Here is an 18,783-nt window from a genome sequence, read left to right as displayed (position 1 = left end):
GTTTATTAGTTTTGATATTTCTATCAATATTTTTAAAATTAAGATTTCAACATTTTCGTCAGCATCGACATTAACATATTAATTGTGACATGTATTTCAATGATAAATTTGTGTGAAATAAATTTCACATCTTTTGTAAGCGATAAAGAAATTTACAGTTACTGTTACACTAATATATTTGAAAGGTTTAAATACTATTTCAGTTCTCATACTTTGGATTTTAGTTCATTTTAGTCCCTATACTTTCAACTATAGTTCATTTTGGTCCCTATACTTTCAAAATATTAATTTTGGTCATTGTACTTTGAAAAGTGACCATCTTGGTCCCTTCACTTCCAATTTTATTTCATTTTTTAATAATTAAAATGGTTATTTTTTTAAGTTTGATGACTAAAATGAACGAAATTTGGAAGTATGAGATCAAAATGAGCTAAAGTTAAAAAATATATGGATTAAAATGAACTAAAACTAAAACTAAAAGTATAAGGACTAAAGTAGGATTTAAATCTATTTTAAAATTATATTGCATAAAGATGTATTTATCAATCTATTGTTTTTCCAAAATTGGTTCAACCCAGCCCGTAGACTATTGGGCCGAGAGTTGGTTGGGCCCAATAATTTTGTGGACTTATTTGAGTTGAAGCCCACCTTCACATTGCACTTATTTTCATCAGTCATTTGATCTTTTACCTATTTCGTTGGGTCTAATTTTATCTATAGACATTGGTTTCTTTTCGTTAAAGTGAAAGAATTGTATTCAAATGGGTAGTTTTTCAATACATTTTAGGGTCTTTGGTTGAAATCATAAAGAAGGGGTATATTAGACGTTGGATAATTTATATCAAAATTTTGAAAAATAATAATAATAATATTTTTCGTGATTAGATGGATGAAGTTTAACTATATTAGAAAAGTTGAGTTCTAATAAATCTTTTGATAGAAAAGATTGGATAATATTGAAATTCTTTTAGAAATTTCTTATGGAAAACGAATTGAGGAGAGAAACATGGATAGAGAGAAAATATAATATAATAATATATTTATATAATAATATTAAATATATATAATATAAAATAATATAAAATAACTAAACTTATAATTGACACCATGAAGGGTGACACATGGTTTGGGACGCTAAATAATGGACATCAATTTATTATTATAATATTCATAATATAGCCAGCTTTTTTAGTTTTTTTATTTATTTACTTATTATTATTATTATTATTGTGATTAAAAACCTTTAGCAAGCTTTTAAGATGGGCCCTATGAAGAACAGACACAAATACGAATACGATCGGATACGACGATTAGTCAATTTCTAAAAAACTAAGATACGGATACGTCTAAGGATACACCATTTTTATATATATATATATATTTCTAAAAAAATGAAGATACTGATATATTGAAGATACATTTTTTTTCCTTAAAAAACTTTAGGATATAGATCAATTTAGAATACAAGTTAATATAATAGTACAAAATAGAATATAAATACTGAAATACAATCCAAAAAAAAGCAACATCTAAGATGTTGAAGTACAATAGTTAATAAAATGCAATAGAAAAATGACTCATATTACAAAGAAGAAGAAAAATATTAAAGTGAGAAGTATGAAGATAAACGAAGAACTTCTTCAGTGTGTTGAAGATATCCAAATGGTTTATATTTTGGTGGATTTTGTGGGGACTCAAATGTGAAGATGAAGATTAGATGATTCTAGGGTTTGGTCTTTTATTTATTTATTTTTCTTTTAGTTTTGAAAGCTTTTTAAATAGGTTGCCTAGTTTTAGATTGGGAAAGATTAGATGAGTTACTTGCCCTTTTTCTTTTAAAAAAAAAAAACGCATAGAAATAGATACGTCAAATCGCGTGTCAAATACGTATCTAGAAAGTGTCTGAAAGTATCGGTATCTGATACGGATTCTTTGCCCCACATGAAGTATCTGTGCTTCATAGGATGAGTCATTGAGTTCGGTCCTTGATATGCTTGCCCGTGGAATTTCGACTAAAATTTAAGTTGCTTTTAGAAAATATCAATAATTCACAATGTTAATGTCGAACCATTCCATCACATCAAAGAATACTTCAATAGAAAATTAAAGAAAATAGCAAACCTCGATGGTTTATTTAGGATTTTTTTTTTTAAAATATTGTAGTTAGGAAAAGTATTTAGAGAAATATGGTTGTTTTGAAAGTATTTAGAGAATTGTGGTTGTTTTGGAGATTTCGAGGTTGAGATTTGTATAAAATATTATGTCGAGGGTTGAACCCTCGACCTAAACAAAATTAAATAAGATGTCGAAGGTTGAAGCCTCGACCTCGAAAAATTAAAGAAGAAATCGAGGGTCGAACCCTCGACCTAAAAAAATTAAAGAAGATGTCGAGGGTTGAACTTCGACCTAAAAAAATTAAAGGAGATATCGAGGATTGAACTCTCGACCTAAAATTGAAAACCATATCTACTTCCTCCATGTCAAGGGTTCAACCCTCGACCTAATAAAGCTGTTGCTCATGACAGCGAATCGTGGCAGCAGATGAGACTGTAGTGAATCGTCCCATCCGTCTTTAATTTCCAACGCTGGTCAAACCTGTGGAAACTCGACCCACAAGTTTTTAATCCCTCATTCTCACTTCTCATTTCTCACATCACAACCTCTCTGCCTTCTTTCGTTTGCTTCTGCCTTCTTCATTTCTTCATCGTTTTCTGCCTTCTTCATCACTCCATTTTTTGTTCTAAATCATTTTCTTCTCCCACATTCGTCCATTAAGTTATGAGGTTTGTACATTTACTATACAAAATTTCATTTTTTTAAAAATAATTGTAAATTTTGTTCCTATTCTCATACTATTATATTTTTTTTTATAGTTTTTGTTGCTATTTGGGAAACAAATAACAAAAAAAGGTAACGTTAACAAAATTCTTATATTCTCATAATATATATATATGTATTTTTCATAGTTTTTTTTGTAGATCCATATTCTCATAATATTTTATTTTTTTCAGAATTTTTGTTGTCGGATAAGAAATAACAAAGAAAAGAGAAACCATTGTCACTTTGGGGGGAAAAAGTAAAACCACTATTAAATTTGTAAGTTTACTATTTATTTATTACTAGTTTTTTTATATTTGGTAGATCTATCATGTTAATTTTTTAGTAGTTGTTGAATTCAACAATATTTACATATTGATGTTAGTAGTTCTTTCTCTATTATTGTTAATCTTAGTAGTTGTTATTAGTGTTAATCTTATTTATATTATGTTATACCAACATGTTAATCTTATTTATATGTTTGTTTTTGTTTGTATTTAAGTATAGTTTATTGTTATGTTTAAAAGGTTGATGTTTATGCTTTAATATTTTTAGTTTAATACAAAATTATTGTGATTTTTTTAAAATATATTTCTTATGATATTTGATTTTTTTAGTATTAACTTTGAAAATATAGTTTAAAATAGTTTTAAAAAGTTTAATTTATTGTTATGTTTAAAAAGTTGATGTTCATAAACCTTAATATTTTTAGTTTAATACAAAATTATTGTGATTTTTTTAAATATATTTCTCATGATATTTTATTTTTTTTAGTATTAAATTTGAAAAAATAGTTTTAAAAAGTTTATATTATTGTTATGTTTAAAAAAGTTGATGTTTATAATTTAAAAAGTTTAATATTTTTAGTTTAATACAAAATTATTGTGCTTTTTTAAATATATTTCTTATAATATTTTGTTTTTTGTATTAAATTTGAAAAAATAGTTTTAAAAAGTTTATCTTATTGTTATATTTAAAAAGTTGATGTTTATAATTTAAAAAGTTTAATATTTTTAGTTTAATACAAAATTATCGTGATTTTTTAAAATATATTTCTTCAAATATTTTATTTTATTTTTTTATATTAAATTTGAAAAAAAAAAAATAGTTTTAAAAAGTTTACCTGTTATGTTTAAAAAGTTGATGTTTATAGTTTAAAAACTTTAATATTTTTAGTTTAATACAAAATTATTGTGATTTTTTGTATATATTTCTTTTGATATTTGAAAAGTGTAATTTATTGTTATGTTTAAAAATAGTTATAAAAAGTAATTTATTGTTATGTTTAAAAATAGTTTTAAAAAGTTTACCTTATTGTGATTTTTTAAATATATTTCTTATATTTCTTATTGTGATTTGTTTTTGTTTAAGTTTGATAATTAGTAGAACAATTAGTAATGTATTGTTTGTCTTTTTTTTTTTTTTCTTAGAAAATGACGAACAAATGTTTGGGATTTATGTTGTTTACAAATGGTAATATGATTGATGGTATTGATGGAGTTGACTATGACCAACCATCAAGTGAGGATTTTAGCATAAATGTGAACAGTGGAATTGTATTTGAACAATTCATTGAAATGGTTGGGATGTCACTTAGTGTAGATATGAGAACAAATCAGTTAGAAATAATATATAGGCATCCTAACCTAGAACCATCAGGATAGTAAGGTTTATGTCATTCCCTATTCCAAATGCACAAGCTATGAACTTGATGTTCTCAATCGCAATGTCACTCCCGAATTTAGTGTATTTGTATGTAAATGTAAGTAGGATAGGGTTGGATATAAACTTGAATGCACCATTTAGTCAGTTTTAAGATCCAACTCAATGTATTGATCCTGAACCGGAGTCAGTTGCATCGCCATGTGATAATAGAGATATGACGGCTACAATCAATATAGAGATTTCAGAATAGAAACAGACGATGAATTTGAAGAGTTGGATTTCGATGATCGTGAACATGAGTTACCTTCAAATACATTCAACGATTTGGATATGAATGTACTTAGATAACATTCGAGAACATGACCCAATTGTAGCCCTTGTGGACATTGACAATACTCAGTTGTATAAAGGGATGATTTGTCAAGATAAAGAAATGCTACAACATGTAGTCAAATATTTTGCTATTAAATGTCACGCACCATATGAGGTTGTGGAATCGACACCGATGATTTGAAAAATTCGGTGTAAGAAGTGGGGAGAAGGTTGCAAATGGAGACTTCGTGCAATAAAGAAAAAATCACATGGCTTGTTCGAGATCACTAAGTATGATGAGCAACATACATGTTTTTATTCAGAACTGAGTCAAAGTCATGTGCAATTGGATTCATCAATGATTGCACTAGAATTCTATGATGTCGTAAGAGAAAAACCATCTACCGACGTGGCACAACTGTAGTCCGACATCAAGTCAAAGTTTGGATATCATGTTCCTTACCATTGGATATGGGAGGACAAAAGAAAAACGTTGGCTAAAGTGTTCGGTGATTGGGATGAGTCTTACAAATTGTTACCTAGGTGGTTGTATATGGTTAAGCAGACCAATCTTGGAACACATGTAGAGTGGAGAGTGAAAGAAACGCTTACTAAATGCTATGTTATCCTAACTTCTATATTTTGGGTATTTGGTCCTTGTATAAAAGCTTTTAATATATGTCGGCCGATAATTCAGATAGATGGTACCCAGTTGTATGGCAAATATCAAGGAAAATTGTTGATTGCTTCATCAGTTAATTCGAACGGGCATCTTCTTCCACTTACATTTGCCGCTGCAGATGAAGAGTCTGCAGACTCATGGAGATGGTTCCTGAAACACTTGAGAGAAATTATAACACATGAAGAGGTGTGTTTAATTTCAGATCAACATGCTGGCATGCTGGCATACGAAGAGGTGTGTTTAATTTCATATCAACATGCTGGCATGCTGGCATAATCGCAGCAGTGAACAATCCAGCAAATGGTTGGACGGGACCAAAATGTCACCATCGTTTCTGAGTTTTTTTGACAACATTAGTATAGAGCAATGGACTCAAGCACATGATAGAGGGTTCAGATATGGGTGGATGATGACAAATCTATTAGAGTGCATAAATGGCGTCCTCAAAGGAGCTCAAATGTTGCCGATAAATGCTCTTGCTCAAATAACATTCTTCAAGTGTGTAAATTATTTCGAGAAAAGAGAAAAAGAAATAAGGGATGCTTTGGAGCGTCAAGATAAATACTCCCAGTAATATTATTTTATATATATTTATGTTATTAACAATTTGTTTCAAGCATATTTTATAATACTAAGTGGAATAAAAATTCAGGTACACACATGAAAAAATTAATAAATGGGCTGCAAGATCTAGTAATCATGAAGTACAATCATACGATCGATATGAAGGTTCAAATATTGTTTATGAAGGTCTCAATGCTAAAGGAGAAAATGTTCAAATATTGAAGTTAAATAGGCATGAGCGGTATTGTTTATGTAACAAGTGGCAAACGTTCGACATTTTATGGCAGTTTGCTCACGTTTTAACATGAACTGCGAAGACTTTATTAAGGACTACTATAAATTGTCAATGTATACTGAATGTTACTCTCCTCAATTTCAATCTATACCGATTACTAGATCACGCACCATAATATACCCGTCTTACATGCTGGTCCATCGTTGTTGAGAAAACCTGGTAGACCAAAAAGTTCATGTTATCATAACGAGATGGATTAGACAGAACCAGCCACTCGACAATGATGTGGATTTTATAATCAGTTAGGCCATAATCGAAGGAAGTGTCCTTCGTCTCCAGACAGTTAGGGATTGAGAAATAAATATTTTTTTTCATGTATATTTAATTAAGTGTAGATGATACATTTATTGTATATTCAATTTTTTTTATTATAATTTATAAAGTTGTACATTATTCTTTTAATTAAGTTGTACATTATTATTTTTAATTAAGTTGTACATTATTTAATTGAGAAATAAATACTTTTTTTTATCATGTATATTTAAATAAGTGTAGATGATACTTTTATTGTATATTCAGTTTTTTATTACAATTTAAAAAGTTGTATATTATTCTTCTAATTGAAAAATAAATATTTTTTTTTCTTTCCGATCATGGCTTTAAATCTAGAACCTATTGATCCCAATGTTTTGTACGACCAGTCCATTCATCGATCATCTGTTGTATGGCAAGATCGTACTACGGGAGAAATATCTTGCAGGCATCGAGAGGCAGTTGTCCGCACTATCCCACTCCACCCTCGAATACTACCGCTACTTGGTACATATGAATTCTATGGGGTTGCCAGATTGGGATTTATTCAGTTGGATTGACATCTGATCACAACCTTCATCGAGAGATGGAGGCCTGAGATGCATACATTTCATATGTTTGTTGGAGAGTACACTATCACTCTATAAGACATAAAAGTATTGTTGGGGTTACCTGTTGATGGTGAACCGGTCACTGGAGTGATGTATGATGACTAGTCACAAGTTTGACAACTGTACCTCAGTGTGACCCCACATGCCGAAAAAATTAAAGGATTGAGGTTAAGTTTGATATGGTTAGGGACACAATTCTGTGAACTTATAGATGATGCAGACGAGGAAACCGTCATAAGATATGCACGAGCATATATACTACAAATGATGGGTGGAAGTCTGTTTTCCGACAAATCAAGTCATTTTGTTCACTTGATGTTCCTGCCATTATTAGCTAATCTCTATGATACGGGATAATATTCGTGGGGTGGAGCATGTTTGGCATGGTTGTATAGACAACTGTGCAAAGCAACAAGATCTGAAGTTCATGAGATAGTTGGACCTCTCATACTTTTGCAACTATGGGCTTGGGAGCGATTTCCAACAATGGCTCCACAGCTACAACATGTAAATTACGCTCAGTTAGCTGGACGAGTCTACGGTTGATATGTTATTTTAATTCAATTTAATTTTTATATGACTGATCTAGTTAATTCAGAATCTAAATTATCAATTTAAAATTTTAGGTGGAGAGACAAATTTTGTGTGACTAGGACAGTCACACATGTAGTCAGTCAGTACAGATGCATGTTTGATCTGCTTCAACCTGATCAAGTACATTAATACTGAACCAAATTGATTATTTTATACATGTTTTTATTGTATTTGTCTTTAATGTTTTTCAATATAATATTTTGTGTTTTAGGTTATTTGGAAGCCCTACAAAATTATTATGCACACTTTGCCCAATTTTTGTACGAACGGTCAAAACATATGGCGGACGATAAGTCTTCTCATATGTTTTTTCATTGGTGAGTGGCATCTTTCTGATAGGGTGGTGAGACAATTCGGTTTTTAGCAGGATGTCCTACCGCCTTGTAATACTGAACCCCTACTGCATGATATTGACTTAAGGATTGGAGATTGGTCCGAAAAAGTTGCACATTTGGTAGTGCGATGGCACTATCGTGTAAGGTTTATTGCAGTGGGGGTTTCTATTGAACAGTTTGATAGAGATGTCACTCAAGACTACATTCATTGGCATAATAACATCACAAGGCGCTACGTCACTCGTCCGGGAGCAGCTGTGGGTCATCTGATAAATGAATGAATATTATCTAATTATTTTTAATTTAAATTTATTTTAAATATTATCTAATTGTTTTATAATTCACAGAGATCAAAACAGTAGACTATGTGATGTTGCGAATGATACGAACCAAGTTCTTGCTATATGCACTGACAACCAGAGCTATATGGAGGAGATACATTATATGTATGATATACCTATTGTTCCTCCACCAGCTCCTAGACATAGAGGACCTATTTGGGAAGAGGATGAGTTGGATGAGGTTGCCCACAATGTGGAAGAGTTGCCCCTGTGATGTAGACGCAGAGTCAAACTGATTATGTTAGTCCGATGATGATGATGCCAGCATTTGGTTCAGGACATTATGACTCAGAGGCTAGTCCATCGTCTTCATACGTGCATAGACATGGTCGGGGTCGGGGTCGTGGAGAGTAATGAATATTTATATTATGAAGCGCCTGCAGAGGTACTAAAGCAACATCAATAAGAACCAGAGCAACCTCAAGTTCGAAGTTGACGACGACAACCAGCTCAAAATCGACGACGTCTGCCTTGTGGGACACATTGATTTTTGTAATTATTTTTATATAAATGAGATATTTTAATTTACATTTTATTATTTTTATGAGATATTTTGTTTTAATTTGTTCTTTTTAGAGTTAAGTTAAGATGGTTTAAAAAATAATAAAAAATAAAAAGTTAAAAAAAATGTAGAGTGGAATATACTAAATAATAACATAATGGAAAATAAAAAAAAATAGAAAAAATGGAGGTCGAATTAATGAAAAATTAAAAAAAAAATAGAATGGATGTCAAATCTTCAAAATTCGACTTAGGTTGGTCGAATTTTGAAAACTCGACAACTTAAAAAAAACTACGATATTTTTATAAATAGTTTTCAAACAATAATATTTTTATAAATACTTTTGAAAACAACAATATTAGTCTAATTTTTCTTTTTATTTAGATTTATCGCAAAATTCATAAATAATAAGATTTTTTTACAAAATTTGTGCCACTCACCGCTGACATGAGATCGACTTTTATAATACCAAATTTGCCCCTAATATGATTGGCCAACAAAAAAAATATTAAATATAGTGTAATCATTATAGCGTATACCAATTCTGAATAGAAATACAATTCATTATCATTTTCCAATCAGATGAATTTTTATAGAAAAAAGAAAGTGGTGCAGTTTTTGCCAAGTTTGAATTTCGAATTGGCAATCTTTTTATCATATTTGATTTGTATAACAAATTTTTAAATTCATTCAAAATGAATCAATCTCTACTTTTTATATCTCCATTTAAATTTTAATTTATAATAAATCTTCAAATTTTATATTATCTTATTTTTTTATTATTTTATATCCTTATTAACATATTTAATTCAAGCTGAGTTTTTCTTCATTATTTTATAAATATTCTCATCAAACAAGTATATATTTCATTCAACTTTTTCGACTTTTCAATTTTTATCATGTTTTATCACTTATTATCATTATATACTATTATATTATTTTAAAAGTTTTGTTATACATTTTATTTTATCATTATCTCAACAAAAATCTATCTTTTTGACAAAAAGTAAGTATTCATTTTTGCAATCTTGCTACTTTTACTATGGCTCTATAACGAGTTAGGCTTCTTGTTATTTGTCCTTTTGTGGGTTCGTAGGTTTTGTAGATGATGGAGTTATAAATACAATATAATTGTTGAAGCTTAAATGAAAATGGAATTATGGATACAGTGTAATTGTTGAAGCTTCAGTTATCAAATTATGGCCTAACTAATTAAAAAAGAAATAATAATAAACGAGCTCACTACTTGATTTTTTCCCCATATTATATTTGAATTTATATTTTATTATTAAATTAGATTTTATCTAACTACTTTTCGAATTAGTCACAATAAACAAAAAATTCTCGATTTTTCTCTCCAATTTATTTTTGAAGTTATATTTTATTATCAAATTTGATTTTATTTAACTAACTTTCTATCTGTAATGTTTGTTATAGATTTAATTGTATCTATTTTTTTTCACTATTTAATATAGTTATCAAATTAATTTGATCTTTTTTCTCCATATTTTTTTATGTTTTCAACCTTTAATAAGAATAATAACAATAATTCATCATCATCATCATCATCCTTATTATTATTATTCAACAATCTAAACAAAATAAAATAATAAAAAAACCCTAAATCTTACCTTCATCTTCTTCACTTAGGTGCCCTTAAAATCTCTCTCTCCTTCCCAACACACACACACACTCGCACACACGCACGCACACACACACATGCACGTACACCTTTTTCCCAACTCGTTCCCCCAACTCATTCTACGATATGTAAGGGCCACCTGCATTTTGGGTGAGTTAGGTTGTGTTTATAAGGATTGACATTAAATTGGTTTATTCTAGGGCGATTCAAGCATTTGACTCAAGTTGACGCGCACACACACACCTTTTCCCCAACTCGTTCTACGGTACGTACGGGCCATCCACATTTTGGGTGAGTTAGGTTGTGTTTATAAGGATTGACATTTAAATTGGTTTATTCTAGGGCGATTCAAGCATTTGACTCAAGTCGAAGAGGGATTTGATTGATAGTTGGAGTTTTATTTGCTAAATGTTCGACATAAATTTAAGGTAAGTGATTACTACCGGTTCGCCCTCGAACCTAAGCATGTATTACATATTGGTCCCTACGTTAGTATGAGATATCTTGATATGCCTGTTGGTCAGTTGCAAATTTTGGTAACTTACGCTTATGTCGTGGAATGTTGTTATGTGTTGTAACAGTGTTTAGCGTTTGGATAAATTGTGAACTGTTATGTGATCTTAGCATGATTTAAGACCTCGATTGTATGCTTATGACTTTATGAGATTGTAGTGTTTGTTGGCACTTCTATTGGGCTATGCACATCACATGTTGTAAGCCTTCGGGCCCATACCTTATGCTTATGTACGATGTCCCCTTGGGACCACCACTTATGTTTATGTTCGTGCCCTCCGGGGTCACTACTTATGAAAGTGTGCCTTCCGGTTCGCTCTTTATGCCTATGCCTATGCCTACACCTATGATGCCCTTGGGCACTTTTGTCCCAATAGAAAGGCTAACAGATCACTGAGTGGGCCTAGTAGTGGGTCACTTACTGAGTATACTTTTATGCTCATCCTTTTCCTTTCATGTTTTTTTGGTAAGGGCAAAGATAGACTGGCGCATGACAAGAGAGATCCGTGACCTGGCCATTTGGACAAATTATTGCTTCCGCACTTAGGTTTCATGTACTAGTTTCTGATTTGGGAGTCAAGCATTTTAAAATCTTATGAAATATTCCTTGATTTTATTTATTGATTTATTTAATTGTTAATTATTTTAAAGTTGGGTTAGGGGTACCCCAAATGGTATTTTAAGATTTTTTCTTCTTTGCTTATTTGAGCATTATTTAATTAAATAAATTTTTTATTTCTTTTATTTAATTATTTTTTTGAGAAAATGTATTGCCAAGCCTATGCTTGCATAAAGTAGCGTCCTAGAAGCATACTAGAAATTTGGGTCGTTATAGTTGGTATCAGAGCCTAAGTTTTAAGTTCTGTAGACTGACTTACATCATGAGTCCAAACTGTTCCTTATGGCCACAAAGGGATCTCTCGTCATCGCCAGGTATGTCATTTAAAATTCTTTAGGGAATTATGTATGAAATCTTACCTGTTGTGTAGTCGGTTGATGGTTTGCCTTGCTAGCGTTTATTAAACGTTACGTGTGGTTATCAGGTATAACACCACAAACTAGAGGAAGGGGCAGTCGAGGTAAGAAAGTAGTTGGGGAGCAGAACCCTGACATACAAGACTCTGAGGTGCAGAGCCAAGAAGTGTGGGACTCGCCACCTCATAACCCTTCTGGGTCAACCTGGCAAAGGGTTAGGCCAAGAAGCGGGCCTCAAACTTCGATTGTGCCCCCGCCAAGACCGTCATCCTCTGAAATTCCAGTAGAGTATATGACCATGGTTGTAGCTATTGGGAATATCGTCACACAGGCCGTAGTAGAACAACTAAGGGATATGGTGGCCGAGCAAATAGCTCAGCACGCACAGTTGCAGCAGGCACTATCCTCATCGGTCCCATTACCACAAGTTCATAATCAAGATAGTATTGGGGTTAATGCCTTAAAGTCTCGTGTCCTGAAGAGGAATCAATGGTACTTAAGGAGTGAGATATAACTACAAGGGCAAAATGGTAAATTGACCCAACTGTACTTACAAGCATTATTGAAGGGTCATCGTACTCATGATTGGTTATATCAGATGGATAAAAAAATATATCTGTGATAAGAAAAGTTCAGCTGTTGATCTTTAGTAGAATGCCTGATAGTTAACGGATGGTGAATCTCGTGGCTAAAGAGTTTAGTCAGCTATTCACAGACCGTTGGAGTTTCGAGTCACAGGTTCATTAGGTCCCCTGGGTAGCTTGGATAAAGTCGAAATCAGTATTTGGGTCAGCTTGAAATGTTCAAATTGACAAATATAATTGAACTCGTTGATTATATATGATATAATTGACTAAATGTATGAGATACATTATTTTGGAGGAAATTAGATATAAATATGATTTATATCAAGTAGAGGAGAAATTACTATAGTAGATATGTGATATCAAACTATAGGGTAAGAATATAATATGATTATATTTATTAATTATTAAATTGGTTAATTATATGATAATTGGCCTAAAATTTCTCTCGGACATGCGTTAGTGGGAACAGCCCCTTCGGTTATGGTAACCGAAGAATAAAATGAAAATTAGTTTCATTTTGCAAAGGTTTCGAAAAATTGGCATCAATGTGGAAACGTAAACGATCGCATAGTCGAGAGCCTATATGATAGTCGCTCAACATCTAAACGATCGCACACCTCGAGCCTAAACGATCGCATGCTAGTCCCTAAATGATCGCTTAGCTTTCCTAAATGATCGCATAGTGTGTCGTGTTTTCTAAAGATCATCCATCTTTTACTAAACGATCGCATGCTAGTCCTTAAATGATCGCTTAGCTTTCCTAAACGATCGCATAGTGTGTCGTGTTTTCTAAAGATCGTCCACTTTTACTAAACGATCGCTTAGTAAAACCTACACGATTGTGTAGCTTCTTTTAAAAGATAAGCATTTAGCTATACGATAGCTCATTTTCTCTCCCACTTGCTTATTGTCTACACGACTAGTTCTTTCTCCAACCTCTACCAAATTCACCAAAGACCACACTTTGGGTTCTCACTCTAAGAATACCAAGGGCTCCTTTTTGGTGGTGTCGTCTCCACTGCATTCACTTGTTCGTGCTACTGTAGCCGACGCATTTGCTGGGCGATAGAGTTCACATAGAGGTCTTCCGCTGCGTTTGAGTTCCAAAGCTTGAAGAGGGTCTTCAACTGATATGAGAACTATTTCCTTGTAATTTTATTATTCAAAACATGCCTTTAATTAGTGTGTTTTTGCATAACTATATGTTAGAATGTATGTGTTGTATTTCGGTCACGGTGAAATCGGAAAGATCTGAATGAGCTCATGGATGCTCTTTGTTAAGAGATGTTTCAATTGGTATCAGAGCCAGATTCTAATACTCCAATTTCATTGTTGCAATGAATTACATATACATTTTTGGTGGGTGCATGTTTGCTCTGTTTAAATTTGTTAAATTGCTGTGGATGTGTAGATTAATGGATGTTTTCGTGGATGTTAGCCTTGGTTTGATTCAATTCTTTTACATTTACAGTTTTTTGTAAAGGCCCCTGCATTTTTGGGCATTAATAATCGTTATCGAGTCTGTAATTCAAAGTCCGTTTTGAGTCTTGAGCCGTTCGGGAAGAAGATCAGAGCAAGCGTTACAGTTCTTGGAGGAAGGAGACGATCAAGGGTTGATCGTGTCGTGTAGAGGATGGGGTAAGCGATTACTGAGTATCGGGTCGTGTAGATGATGGGATGCTCGCGTATCGTGTAACACGCGCACGCACTAGATGATCGTTTAGGTCAGCAAGCTTCATCGCTTAGTAACTGACTAAATGATCTCTTTGTAACGCAAGGCGAATCATTTACCTGTCGCCGCGTTAAGAGATCACATAGACGATCAGGCTTCGCAGCCTCGTAGTCGTCTACGCGATCGTTTAGTTTTTGTGTCTATCGTCTAGTGCGTGCTGGGCGATCATCTACCTTCGGAGTTTACTACATAATGGAGTCCTCCTGGCAGTTCAAGACCCAGTTCGCTCGATGGAAAATGTAATAGATAGGGTTATTTCATTCCGGTTTTTTTGTAAAGGCTCATCCCGGTCCATTAATCCTTAATTAATACATGCGATGTATGCTTTTTATATGTCATATGGTATGAACATATAGTAAATCCCACCATAGATTATGCATTGGTCATGCATCTTCTCTTTATTGTAACTGTTATAATTTAGAGAAGCATGATTTAATTATGTAAGTGCATGCTCATGCATCATATAATATAAGAGTTATATTTATGCATGCATAAAAAGCATTGACATGCATCATCTTTATATTATAATTGTTATAGTATAAGGGTGAATGATAGCATGTTTGCTTGATTATTATGCGTTATATAAAAGTTATGTATAGTAATAACCGGACATTACATGAAGCATGACACATAGGTTTCTTTATAAGCGTTATAAACACCTCGTTGTGCGCAATGGTTTTTTAGTTATTTCTTTTTAAAAGTTAAAGAGAAATTAGAACTAAAAGAAATAAGAAAGACATGCATGCTCACTTAGGTTTAATTCATGGTTTTAAAATGTTTAAAACTTGGATCACATAGACCTAAGATCATGGTTCTAATATGATTAATAACTCTAAGGCTTTAATCTTTTAATCAGTTTAATGGGATTAAATTGGCTAATAAAAGGTTAAAGTGTAGCAAATCTATCTATAAGGGACCTTTTGTTTAAGGCGGGTTCTGTCTAGGCTGGGGTATTTAAGTTGACAGAAACGTAACACCCCTATCTGGGAACTTACCTAGAAAGGTGAATTAGATAGATTTGATGCATGCATGCAAGTTAAGGGCAATCCATTAAAGTGTTTAAATGTGACTACTTGAACTTGTTCATATTTCATAGACAAATGTTGTTTGTGAGTAGAGTTTAAAAAGATGACTTAGACTAAAATTAGTAGCCGGATTGTCTAGGTTAATGAACCCCTAGGTAGAACATTCAGTGGGAGGTACTTGAAGTATAAGATGCTTCACTTAAACCTTTCACGTTCCTCCTAAATAGTCCACACTGTGAGATCTACCCTCGGCCTCGAGGCACCTTTGGCGTGTTCCCCTAACGGATGGTGTTTGAGTAGGTCAATATCAAGGTGGATGGAGAGAGTGTTCATAATAAGTGGGAACAGAAAGTGCAATAGCATATCCTTCGGTCTCCCTCGTTGAGTTGAATAAAGTTACTGCGCATCGCCTCGAGGCACCCTGGGAGTGTCTCCCTAAAGGATGGCAATTTTGCGCGTTTCTTTATTTGATCTCCTGTAAGAGGATAAGATAACTTAGTCTCTTGTCCTAATATGCTTCTTCCCTACGGTGGGCTCATTAGGGCGGGACTCTAGCATCAAAAGCGAGGGGTCATACTTACGTGAAATTGTTAAAGACTAACAGTTCTGGACCAAAAATGGTGGCTATTAGGTTCAGTTCCAAGAGTTGGTTCTGTTTAATGGTTGAGAATGTCTCATCCCAGCGAAGGGGCAACTGATCATCCCACCGGTGACGTTTGTCCTGCCTCACTGGGGCATCATTGCAAAATAGAAGTCTATAATTTAGGGTACTTGAAATTATTTTGCAAAACTGATTGGTTTAAAAGTGGTTTAGCAAAATCTAATAAAGTTTTGTTCGTATTTTCAACAACAACTCTTTTTTTCAAAATGGCAATAGCCACATTAGCTTTGTTAAATGCCAAAAAATTGACTTGCGACAATTTCACAACATGGAAACACATGATCACGACGATCCTAATCATCGAGGATCTCATGTTCGCTCTCATGGAGGCCTGTCCTTCTATTCCAGCTCCAAATGCCGCTCGAAATGTTCAGTAGGCATACGAGCGATGGACAAGGGCGAATGAGAAGGCTCGAGCCTACATCTTGGCAAGTATTTTTGAAGTCTTGACCAAGAACCATGAGCCTATTGAAGGATCTCTAAACGAGAATTCCATGAGCGGGTTTAGATCGCTCCGATTTTCACAGTGACCGGAATATAAACGATATACATTCTAAATTAACAGTTATGCATAATAAAACTCAACAACAACATACTCAGTATACAATAAAGCATAGAGAAGGGGTTCATTATCAGAGGAAAACGATCTTCGAATATATGAACCCACAGCAGCGGAAGAACTCCACCGATCTACCAGCACCTCGATGAGTCTCTTGTCTAATACTGCACGATTCGAACGTACATGAACAAGAAGTCAGGGACAACACCACCAATAGCGAGACCCAGGTATCCTCGGCATCAAAAACCCAGAAAGTGGGCTCTGGTGAGTTTGATAGAAGACGGAGGAGAATAAATCATGTAGATGACAAGCGCGCCCGAGAAGAACTTCGCTATCGTATAACGGAGACACTTATCGTATAGTAAAACTACACGATCGTTTAGGAAAAATTGGACGATCGTTTAGGAAACTGATGTATGATCGTTTAGGGAACACGTGAATTAGATGATCATTTAGACAACTGAGAATCTATCGTATAGGCTCTCGACGATCAGTCTTTTTTCTTTCTTTTGGGCGCGGGCTTTCTTTTGCACGATTGAGTTCACTCAAAAATTGAAAACAATTTTTAACTTGTATCCTGCCGGTTACCTTAACCTTCGCTGCCCACGTTCCCACTTACTAAATGTGAAAATTGGTTAATTATTAAATAATTAATCAATCAATTAATTTAATAAATATAATCATATTATATTTATATCCTATAGTTTGATATCATATATCTACTATAGTATTTTCCTATATTTGATATAAATCATATTTATATCTAATTTCCACCAAAATAATGTATCTCATATATTTAGCCAATTATATCATATATAATTAGCCATTTCAATTATATCATATATAATTGTACTTCCTCTTGTTAATTTGAACATTCCAAATTAACCCAAACACTGGTTCTTGACTTTATCCAAGCTACCTAGGTGACCTAATAGACCTGTGGTTCGAAGTACCAATGGTACGTGAATAGCTGACTAAACTCTTTAGCCACAAGATTCACCATCTGTTAACTGTCAATGATTCCACTAAAGACCAACAGCTGAACTCTTCTTATTACAGATATATATCTGTGTCCATTTGATATCACCAATCATGAGTACGATGACCCTTCACAGATGCTCGTAAGTACAGCTAGGCCAATTTACCGTTTTGCCCCTGCAGTTACATCTCACTTCTTAAGTACCACTAATTCCTCTAATGAACAATACAACATAGTCCAACTATGTGTGAACACCTCTCGGGCCAAGAGAAGGTATGTGGCGCCACATCGTTCAAGCCCCGGAATCGACCTTTAAGAGAGTCATCTATCTACTTACCTCTGCCTCGGGGAAGGAGTGAATTCCTTCTTGTGTAGTTGAGTTCCCAACTCCCAAATCAGATGTATCCCCAAAATGGTAGGTTTGAATCGGCGACTTGGCCACTCACACCCATACAAATCAAAGGAGCGCCCTTAATGGCAGGAGTTCCCAACCCACTCAGGATTAAGGTCATGTTACCTATGGTCATCCTAGTGAAGTGAAGTCTCTGTCATGAACGGTGTTATAGAACGAAACATTAACACTTCGTGGTCAGGTTTTATACAAACTCTTTGTATAGGATGTCCCAGCTCGCATGTCCCCAACACGAATGATCAGGATCAGATAATTTATGGCAAGTCACAATACTTGTGACCATTCCACAAAGCAGGCCTCGTCCGTAGCATAACCAGGATAAGGTTTCCCTCCTATATCCATATACTACAGACCATTTTGGTTATCACTGAAGACATGATCCACTTGTATGTCACCATATACATGCTTGAGTCACATACAAATAACCAGGGATTTGGAATTTATTGGTTTGTAGAAAAGCAACTAAAACAAGTAAATGAGCAAAACAACAAGATGTGAAGTAATATTATATATTAACAATCACAGGTGCTCGTATGTACTGTTTACAAACTACAGGATACGAGACTTTAAGGCATCAACCCCAACACCTATGGTCTCAGCACGTGAGATCACAGAGTCCCTGCGGGGGATGTTTGGACAATCGTCTGAACAACTTATGCATGAGGTTCTTAAATATATATTCAACTCCAAAATGGAAGAAGACACCTCTGTTCGTGAACATGTGCTTA

The sequence above is a fragment of the Benincasa hispida genome, chromosome 3 (assembly GCF_027475165.1).
Source record: "Benincasa hispida cultivar pf3 chromosome 3, pf3_genome.v1.1, whole genome shotgun sequence".
Classification (NCBI taxonomy): Eukaryota; Viridiplantae; Streptophyta; class Magnoliopsida; order Cucurbitales; family Cucurbitaceae; genus Benincasa; species Benincasa hispida.
The sequence above is the reverse complement of the archived record's forward strand: the minus strand, read 5'-3'. Positions refer to the sequence as shown.